We start from the raw sequence: 10,765 nt of genomic DNA on the forward strand, positions 1-10,765 counted from the left end.
TTGGTTCGCAGAAGATAAGAACATGTCCAGTTGGAAAAAAGTAAACTCAGAAACGAGAATGAAAATGAATAACTTTAATTTCAACGAAAAAAAAATTATTTTTATTTTAATTTAGAACTATAAAAACACCCAATCCTTTGAAAGCCAATTCCTACTCGCATTTAGTATTTAAACTCTATTCTAATTTCGATCGTAAGGAAGATACGGTCATCCTGATTTTTATCTCAATTTTGATTTTGATCGGAAACCAAGTGCCCTCTAAATGTAAACTAACACTTGACCCAGAAGTCATTTCATTTAACTGATTTAGACGTATAAAGTCTTGATGTGATTTTTATATATTTATGGAGAAGTGTAGTTGGTTTTGACCATTCCGAGGAGAGAAGAATATCAATCAGCTGAGCTCAGGCTGGTTTGGCCTTTAGTTTATAAGTTGAGAGAATCCAAAGCTTGGCTCACTCACAAAACTTACTCAATTCAGTCTGCTGTCCTCTTGTCCTTGCATTGTATTCTATGAAAACAAGGGGCTGAGCCCTCTGTATTCCTTTAACCAAGCCATCTTCTGATGCTAATGCTGAGGCCTGGCTGATTGGCCTCCGGAAATAATCCCTCGGAAGGAAGGATGAAAACGACCGCACTCGAGCCCATTTTGGCAGCTATGTCGTCATCTCTGTCACCAAATTTCGTTTTAGTTTTACTTCAAGACAGGCTCACCGTATGGGCTAGGAATCTTGACCCCGTCACGCTATATATATTTTCCTCTGAGGCAGCGTCACGCTATATATGTTGCCCAGTGGGAGGACCACAACCTTTAGGTGGGTTAGACCAACTACTGGCATCAGAGATCAAAGGGTTAAGGGGAAAAAATGGGTTGGACCACTCTAGGGGGACAAACCCTATCCATGGAGGAGGATATGGGCAGGTAATCCTCAACTCCATTCCTGAGGTGTAGCATGTTAGGTGGGCATTCAGTTCACCTTTCAATGCATTATTTTTCCATGATCAATTATTTTTGGGACCTCCCTCTCAAATGGGGACTCTCAACTGTCCTTCTGGCTGGGGAGCCCAAGTCCTGCCAATGAAATGTCCATTCTACATTCAATATGATCCAAAGTATAAAAAAACCTACTAGGCTTGCATAGTCATACTGTTCTAACTCAGGTAATTTATTTTGACTCGATCAATCATACAATTAATCTGGTTTGAAGAGAATGGATTCTTTGATGTTATGGAACTGCTTCGCTCCTCATCAGTCATTGGTCAGTGGCAGTGAAGTTGATTAATTTGTTTCACATTTGGAGCTATTGATGATCAAAGGTGGTGTTACAATTGCATCATGCTCTCTAGCAGGTTCTGCAATTGGTTTTGCGTCAATAGGGGGTGAGGGAAAAGGACTCCATTTTAGGATACTTAGCAAAGTAGGTGTGAAGCCTATAGCACAAGTTTCACAATGTCAGGCAATAGTTTGGGCTTGAGGGACTGACCAATAAGTATTAAACAATAATATGCAATCGTTTCAGCTTTGGGGGTGGGGGACCAGTTTGTAGTATTACTTTTAGGCGCTTACATCTTGTCGCTAACTTGAAAGCAACTCCAAAACCACGGGATACGTGAGATTTAAACTTCCACAGTGGACGATGGATTTACAAACCATAACGGCTCTGGATAATATATGCATCTTCAACAACTCTTGCTTCATTAATTATTATATATTTTTAAACCAAATGGAATCCAACTTGCTTAGGAAACAGAAGAGCTTCTGTGACGGTCTCGTGCAGAGATCCCAAGAGCCTGGTACTCTTTGTACGAGTTTCAGGCTCCCAATGGTACCATCTCAACCGATATCTTGTGCTTGTGCCAGAACGCGGTACCAAATACGCGCATGCATGACGGTAGTCGGGCCCAAAAGGCGCGTCCTAGGGAAAGGTGGCAAACAAGTGGCCCTATCTGCTGGTATAAAGCAATAATTATGATATATTATCCGATATGACACCGGGATTTATGGCTCAGATGAAAAACCAATTTAGGTCTGAATAATATCCTTCGGAAATCGGATCCGTTAATTTATCTCATCTATACTCCTTTTTTTAAGCTAAATCTTTGCTTGTAGATCTCTTGATTTGCAAGCAGAAAGCAAAGATTCATGAAGTTTTTTGTTCTTTTTTTCCCTCCCATAAAAATTGAACTAGCAGTATATATGTTGAGTTCTTATGGATAATATCCAAATAGATTGCCCAATATAAGAATGCAGGAGGAGATCTAGTCTATTTTGGTTCGATTTTTCAAATAAGCTCTTAGTTTTTTTCTGATGTAGAATATAATTCAGAGTGCATGTGAGAGTGAGAGTAGAGAGAGAGAGAGTATGTGTGTGGGCGATCTAGTGATCCCCTTCCCCCTTCCCTCCATTCCTACTGTTTTATCTCTTTTGGTCAGTTTTGCAGGATCCTGCGGAATGTTTCCAAATAGATTCTTAGTCTTATAAAATACTATATATTTCTTTTATTAATATCTTTATTGATATGGCTAACTTATATTGTAGATATCTACATTTTTTGGGCCTCAATGTGGCTGAATAACTAATATTTCTTGATTGCAAGTTTACAATTCTTTTCACATGGCAAGACAAACATATGAGACAAAATTTCTGAAAGAGAGATTCTTAGCATGGTATGAAAATACTAGCTCACATGAACAATAACTACATTGACAATCTTGTAAATACCAATCACATAGCAAGTACTCGTTGCATTACATCATAAAACAAGGAATACTATGACATTTTTTTAATACATATAATAAGTAAAAAAATTGATATGGGTATAGAAAAATAAATTATTTTAAAAATTTTGTAGCCATGATGACTCGAGCCTTTGGTCCCTCTTATCAAGGTAAAAATTTAAATGATAGGAAAAGAGGAAAATATACCATTGATATGAGAAATTTGAGCTGTATATAAGTTATTATTTCATGCATGCTTAATATTTTATTAGTAACCTAAAAAAATAATATTATCAAATGATATCTATGTGGAGTATTAATTTAAAATTATTTTTGAAAAGATTGTATTGGATTATCATAAATTTAATAATATTATACTTGTATACCTTAATAGTTAATGTATTACCCATATTTACTAACATTGAAACTCATAGCAAAATGGTTCAATCTCCACTTTATTGTATATTCAATGTTCTATACTAAGTGTTTACACCAAATCCTTGCTCGATGGACACATGGGAGATGCGCCAAAGTGGCTATGTTGTGAGAAGAGCACAGACACAACACACCTCCAATAAATATCCTAAGGGCCAAAACCAAATGCACCACCAGATTGGAGCTAACTAAAGCATCTCACTGGAGGCCGAATATGTAGAACGACTACAAAAGGTTGGTTTAGAGTAGATTGATTGGAGATATGGCAAGAAATTTGATTGATAAAATGTTATTGATTTGATGGTTGGTGCAGACTGCTCATATCAAAGAATATATTTAGTGGAAGATAATTGGGAATAGTTATCATAATTATGATGCGAACATCATTACAGTCGTCAAAAGTAGGCAGTCATTATGTACTAATATAAAAATTACAGTGGTACACTAGATTAAAAATCCTTCAATAATCAATCCAATCAAAATATCCTTATCTTTATCTTAGTTTTTTACCCTAGAAGGAAGCATTACTTAGAATTGCTACCGTGGCCCAACACTACATGCTTATTGTAATCTTACACTAAACCTTCCTACCATAACGTAGAGCTATACACCTATATCTAATTCTGTTTCCTTTGAATGATGATGTCATAGTGGCAAAATCCTTGAACGTCAAAGTAGGTGGATCCATGCAACTCTTTATCCTTCTTAGACCTACATCTTTTGGCTAGTCCAATGTCAATGACATGCCTATGTATCCTTGCTCAAATAAGCTTGGCAGTGTGCCCTTTGCTCCAACCAACTGGGTTTTCTAGGGATTCCAAGTTCCATGGCTTACTCAGATGGGACAGAAAGGGCAGTAAAGAGTTTGCTAGCATGCCCGATAGGACCTTATGGAGTCAGTATCATGCTGTTTCCAATGGGACAATTGTATAGTTTGTCGTCATGCCCCTATCAAATGAAGCTAAGAAAATAGCTGCAGAAAAAGCATTTACTATCCTAAGGCCACTTTGTAGAGTGGTAAGAACCATCTTCGACTCTGGCAGCGGGTGGTTTGAAATATTTGTTACATAGTTAAAAGCTATTATGCAAAGCCATAGTGTATTTTAGCGAATCCTATGGTGAAGACATGGAGCCCATGCTTGTAATGGACGAATGAGTTTATCAGCCAACATGTGGATGGACTATAGTATATGAAAAGCAAGAGTTGGAGACTTTGGCTCGTCAAGAGATAACAACTGAAGACAATACCATGGAGGCCTCGAAATCTAGTGATCAAGATATCGCGGAAGTCATGCCAACAAAGTTATAGTAGCTTGAACCATCAAGAGATGCTTTCCTCAATACCTGGATAAAACTTTGAGATTGTCGGTCATAGTGATGTACAAAGACTTGCCGGTATGAAGTTAGCAAATTCTTGTCAATATTAGTTCTTGATCATTATCCTAGGAGCGAAGAGCAAGAATATAGCGATCTCATAATATGAACTGTGAGCATCACAAGGATTACAGGACAACCTTATCCAAGGAGCTTCTCTATGTGATGTATATCACATATCCTACGGGCAACATGACAATGTAAGGGCTGATTCAGCCTGGTACTAAACTTTATGATTAATCAAGGATCTTGATGTGGATTATGGGTGGTGTGGATCTTGATAGTGAACAAAGATCTGCCAAAAGATCAAAAAAGTGATGAATTTGATCTGAAAGGAGAAGTAATATAGGAATGTATATATTATTACCAATAGTATGTTCTACAGAATCTTGGCCAAGAGTCAATATAAAAAAGTAATACCCTGCTCTCATCTGAAGGCTGGGTACATCATTATGTGAAATTTGCAATGTGAAAAGGATCTAAAGATTTTAGCAATATCCTTAATATGCTCCCATTTGTGTTGCAATTGCTTGGCTAACTCGTCTGCTTTGGCCATCTTCACCAAAGCATGGCCAATTGCTTTGGCCATCATGACACATAGTCTTGAAGTTTGGCATGTGCTTTAGCCAAAGCTGATTTACTTTGTGGGCCCTTGTCTCCTTAGCAAGGTTCACCTTCAATCTCGTTAGCCTCATATGAGCATCTATCAATGGAACGTCCATGGAAGTGATTAGCTATTTGGTTAAAGTAACTTCAGATTCTAGACGATCACAAGAACTTTTCCATAGGATATCTTGGTCTTTCAGCATAGCTATGTCGACTTCGAACTCTTCACTTTGGGATGCAGCTTAACAACTTCTTTAGTTGCCGTAACTATAGTGTGGCACATCTAGGAAAAGCTTGAAAGCCAGCTTCTCAAATCGGTCATATTTGCTACTTGACTGATAAGTAGTCTGCAGCAAGGACTTGATCACACCTCGGAGCTCCACTATCTTCCTACAACAACCTAAGTCATCATGGTTCAATTCAATGACACCTCAAATGATCCTCTTTGCTTGTGCGATATATATCGACTAAAGGACTCGATGAGGGCCGGGCTGTTGAAAAAAATCATGATATGTACAACTAACTTCACCTAGGTAGCAAATTGAGAATTGAACAACTATTATCTCCACCAACCTGCAAAAAAGAAAGTCTCTCATCAAATTAAGACTGAGCAACAGGAAGATAAAAGATGTTATATACCTTTATCTCTTAGGTAGTGGTGGAAGAGACTAGGTGAGAAGTTTCTGCTGGGCTAACATCGTGACTTGGAGCCATCACATTCAAACCAGGAGTTGGTTCTAGGTCTGGCAGAGTGTCATATAGAAGCTCGGTTGGTGCCAATTGAGCAGGAGGGACAACGAGCTCATGTTGATCCAGTGGAGTGGCAGAGTTATGAGGAGGTTGACTAAGGAAGTCTTCAGGAGCTCATGATGGTTCTTCCAAAAATTGGGATAGTACTTTATGAAGCTTTGCCCATTTATCCTGGAAAGAGGAATAGGATCAAATGGAGGCGACAATGATGCTAGTAGAGTCAGTGGAGATAGGGACATCATCGGTAGGTACCGTTTCCGATCGTTCGTCCTCCTAGATCACCAAAGGATAGAAGGCGTCTTGCCATTCTAGCTATCTATATGCCTCCACTTGGAACAAATCAAGCAAATGACTGGCATTTACGACTTAGGCTTGGAGGCCACCATCTTTTTCCACTTTAAAGGCTTAGGCTGAGCCGATGAAGGTTCGGCCTGGGTTGGGCAAGTCGAATGGGTAGTGCTAAGAGAGGAGCTGTAGGGTATAACAAAAGGATCAATCTAGTGAAGAAATAAATAAAGAAAATCATGTAAGACACACCCTTCACCCTTGTGGATGCGTGCTATAGATACCACTTTTTGAAAGACTGGCCGCTCACAATTGGAGCAACATAATTTGGTCAGAGTGATCGAGCTATTCATAATGAAGGTATTGGAAGCTATCAAGTCAGCAATCTAAATTTAGTCAAGGAATAATTAGGTCAACATTTGCCCAACCAAGCATAGAATTTTATGGCTGAAGCTGATCAGTAGCATGCCGACCTGACCACCGTCTCTTGGCCACATATTTTGCCTCAAATTCAGCTCACAACTCTGATGCTTGACTTTTCTCATTCGTTCGTCATTGGTAGGTTTCAAAGGCCCGGCGAACTTATCTTATAAAATTATTTATACCTTTTGATCTCTTCTACAAGATCTTAAAGCCAATCATAATAGAATTTGTTCAAACATAAGAAAGACAAACAAAAGGTTGCTCGAGCAAGACTGAATTGACTGGCAAAGTAGTTCGGATAATATTGTTCACTGTCACATATTGTTGCCGTAGTGCTTAATGGTTGAGCTGACATGGAGGTCACAAGACACCAGAAAGTATACCTCCAATGGGCGCTGATAGCTTCAATCTCTTCTAGGATCATGTCAAATCGAGGAAGGAGCCAAGAGAGCTTCGGAGCTTGAAGGAATATATAAAGAAAGATAGTATTTTGATGAGTAAAAGAACTTATTAAATATTTAGCAAAAGAAAGAGTCAGTCTCACCAGTTGGGCAAAGCGAACACCAAGAAGAGTAGTTCCAGAATATCTGCCGAAGGATGAACATCTAGAAAATAAGTATGGAGCCCAATTTGAAGGATACAGAGAGGACTCCTACGGCACCAAATTCTTAAGTTAAGGTCTTTTAGGCATTAATATAAGTAGCCCAAAATGAAAGACCTAAAGGATATAGGCCAATTCTCGATCGCAACTGCCAGTTGAAGGTGAGCCTTTATTACTTTCACTGAATGACACAACAGAAAAAAAACTTATAGATCCAAAATAGGAAGAAGGTAGTATACTCAATCATGATGATAGGTCTAGTATGATAACAAAATTGTGAAATGAAGAATGTATATTTCGCACTCATATCGAAGTCAAGGCCGAAATTATTTGGAGAGATATCGATTAGCATATTTGCATTGAATTTCTCTTCGGTAGGGCAGATGTTAAAAAAAATCCTAAGTCTAAAAGACTATGACTGGATATACCAAATTTAAAAAACTAAGTGCAAGAAGTAGGTGACCCGCGGAAGTTTACAACCACTAGGACTAAAGGACGATTGGCTATGGGAGGAGACGTTGAAAATGATAAAAAAAAAAAAAAAAAAAAAAAAATCCATTGGTTTCCCAAATAGCCCTTTTCTGTTCAACCCAATTTTACTCCAGACAAGACTTTTAGTGGGTCACAAGTGATGGTGATAGGGGTGGCAATCGGATCGGATCGGGTCATAAATGGGTCGGATCAAAAAATCGTCAATCAAATTCGATCTGTTTATTAAACGGATCAAAAATTTAAATTTAACCCAACCTATTTATTAAACAGATAATCCAATCCGATCCGTTTAATCCGTTTATTAAATAGGTCAAATTAAGTTAAATGGTTAAACAGTTAAACAGATCGAGTTAAATGAGTCAGAAACAGATTAAATAGATTTTAAATATGTTAAATGAGTCTTAAATAGATTAAAGGTTAAACAGGTCAGATTAAATGGATCAAAAATAAGTTAAACAGGTTAAATAGATTAAATGGGTTATCTGACTCAACCCGACTGAATATTAAACGGGTTAATGAGTTAAACGGGTCAGATATCTAAAACTCAATCCGATCCACTTATTAAACGGATTAAATGGGTTGATCCGTTTATGACCCAAATCCGTTTAAATATAAATTGTTTAGCCTAAACCAAACCTATTTATGTGATCGAACACAGATCGGATTGACGGGTCCGATCATATTTTGTGAGCCCTAGGTGGTGGTTCAAACTATTCTTGATTGAGCTCTTGAAATTTGGCTTTTCATAGAAAAAGGCTTCCTTCAAGGAACGGCAAGGAAGAGCAAGTATCGAGAGATACTGTAATGAAACATAGGCCTAAGAATAAGATGATCGGAGTCTACTGAGTACCTAATATTGACCCTCTTAATGACATTGGTGTGTTCAAGGTTTTTTCTACATTGTTTAGCACTAGCGTGGAACCTAGCATCTTGATCCACAGCTAACAAATGGATGAAAAAGATAAGTTATTGAAGAAAAAATAAGAGCTAAAGTAGGATTGCTGTGAAAAGGATGTAAATGATGTAGGCATCCGGCATATGGAAGATAAATGCTTCATACCGAGGCATAAGTGGAGAGGCTATATCATGATTACAGAATCTTCATAAATCATAAATCAAGTAGCAGTATCCCTTCAGAAATGATCTATATATAGAAACATGTGTCCACTATAAGGAGAGAGAAGATGTAGCTACACGATTCTCTCTTTTTATTTTTATTTTTATTTTATTTATTTATTTATTTTTTTTGTAAAAAAGACTAATGTGCATTAGCACAATAGTCACCCCAAATTTATTAAAAGAGGAGAGATTATAAAAGAAATAAAAAAGAGGAGCTCCCATCAAACCAAATATACCAAATTTCAAATTTTAGATACCCTAAACATCCCACCAAAATATAAAAAAATTTAAACTTGAATTTTGAAAAGAGAAACATCATCAAGTCATCGTCGGGATGGAGTAACACTAATGACCGTCGGAGAAGATCAACAAATCAATATGTCTATGTAAAAGAAGAGGGACTGATGGCTGCTCAACTGAAGATCTAATCAACGATGCCTCCAACAGTCGTAGCTAAGGCAGCGTTTCGTCATCACACCTCGACGATGCTTCAGATCTAAAGGGAAGAGGGAGCATTCAAAAGAGCCATGGTCTCCCAGGCTCTGGCTATCTACTAGAGGGGAAGAAAGGAAAGGGTTGGCCAAATGCGCATGTCAGAGGGGAAGAAAGAGAAGCCATACTCGATCCTGGCACAGGAAGAGAGAGATTAAAGAGGGACTCTGTGCTACATCAAAGGAGAAAAAGAAGAGAGAGGAGAGAGAGAGGAAAGATTCCAATCGAGAGAGGAGGGAGGAGGGGGAAGGAGAGGGGGCCCAACCCAGAGGAGGAACAATGATGCCTTGTGAACCTCCGACATCAGAGGTGAGAAGGAGATCAGGAAAGTCGGGACAAGGATCGGCGACAAAAGGAAGAAGATCGATGATGCTCTGCAACCTCCAGGTTCAAAGAAGGCAAAAAGAGGGGGATAATAGCCAGAGAAGTCACATCAGGGGAAGAAACCAGCTGGAGAGAGACAGCTAGAGGAGGAGAATGTTGGGGCTCAACGAGGGGGAAGGGGAGAACCAAAAAAGGCCAGCGGTAGGCCACAAGCCTAGAAGGCTGGCAAGGAGGGCAGAAGGGAGGCCGATCATCAGAAGATCGGTGAGAAGGCTGGCCAAATGAATGAAGTCAAAGGAGGGCCAGACCAAAAGAGAAAAATCCAGTGGAAGAGCGAGAAGAGATCGGTGTTAGGAACAGAAGGCCATAGAGTAGAAGGCCACAGAACAGAGGGGGAAGGGGGCACCAAAAAATGCCAGCTAGGGAAGGAGAGAAGGTGGCCACTCTAAACACCATGATTCAGACACGGGAATAGAAAAAAAGAGGAAGGAGAGAGAGAGGGAGGAAGCAGATCACAACCAAGGGGGAATAGGGGACCAATCGAAGAAAAGGGGAAGGGAGAAGAGATCTTAGCTGAAAAAAAGAGGTTCATGGATGAAGGGAGAAGGAAGAAAAGGGGAGGAGAGGGGGACCTTACCGGAGGAGAAAAAAAATAGACTAACGAAAATCAGCAGCTAAGAGGCTGGCAACACCCCACGACACGTCTGGTAGAAAAGAGAGAGAGGGAGAAAATGGGCTCATCGGGGTGCGGGGGGGGAGGCCACGAGAACTGCCAAGGGGCTCAATGGGAGACTAGAGGGGAGGTCTTGAAAACTGCTGTCTCGCAACGAAGAACAAACAAGAAGATATAAAAAAAGGGCTTGAGAACAGCCAAGGGGCTCAACAGAGGGGGGGTGGAAGGTCTCGAGAATAGCCAAGGGCTCAAGGAGGGGGGGGCACAGTGGAGGTCTCGAAAATCGTCGACTCCTAATCGTAGAATAGCCGAAGAAGATAAGAAACAGAGGAAGGGGGATGAGCAGGGAAGGGGGCAGAGAGAGGGAGAACGGAAGCATGGGAGAGAGGAAGGGATCGTCGGAGGAAGGCTCGGTGTGCTAGGAGGAGGGTGAGAAAAGGCAACTTTAGTTTTAGTTTAAATATATTATAGAA

The 10,765-nt window shown here is 39.6% G+C and overlaps 1 pseudogene; it reads left to right on the forward strand.

Annotated features, from left to right (window-relative positions):
- The first annotated feature begins 658 nt into the window (after positions 1-658).
- Positions 659-10,765, forward strand: part of LOC140856180 (uncharacterized) — a 27,215-nt pseudogene continuing 17,108 nt past the window's right edge.

This window comes from Elaeis guineensis, chromosome 3 (assembly GCF_000442705.2).
Source record: "Elaeis guineensis isolate ETL-2024a chromosome 3, EG11, whole genome shotgun sequence".
In the NCBI taxonomy this organism is placed as follows: Eukaryota; Viridiplantae; Streptophyta; class Magnoliopsida; order Arecales; family Arecaceae; genus Elaeis; species Elaeis guineensis.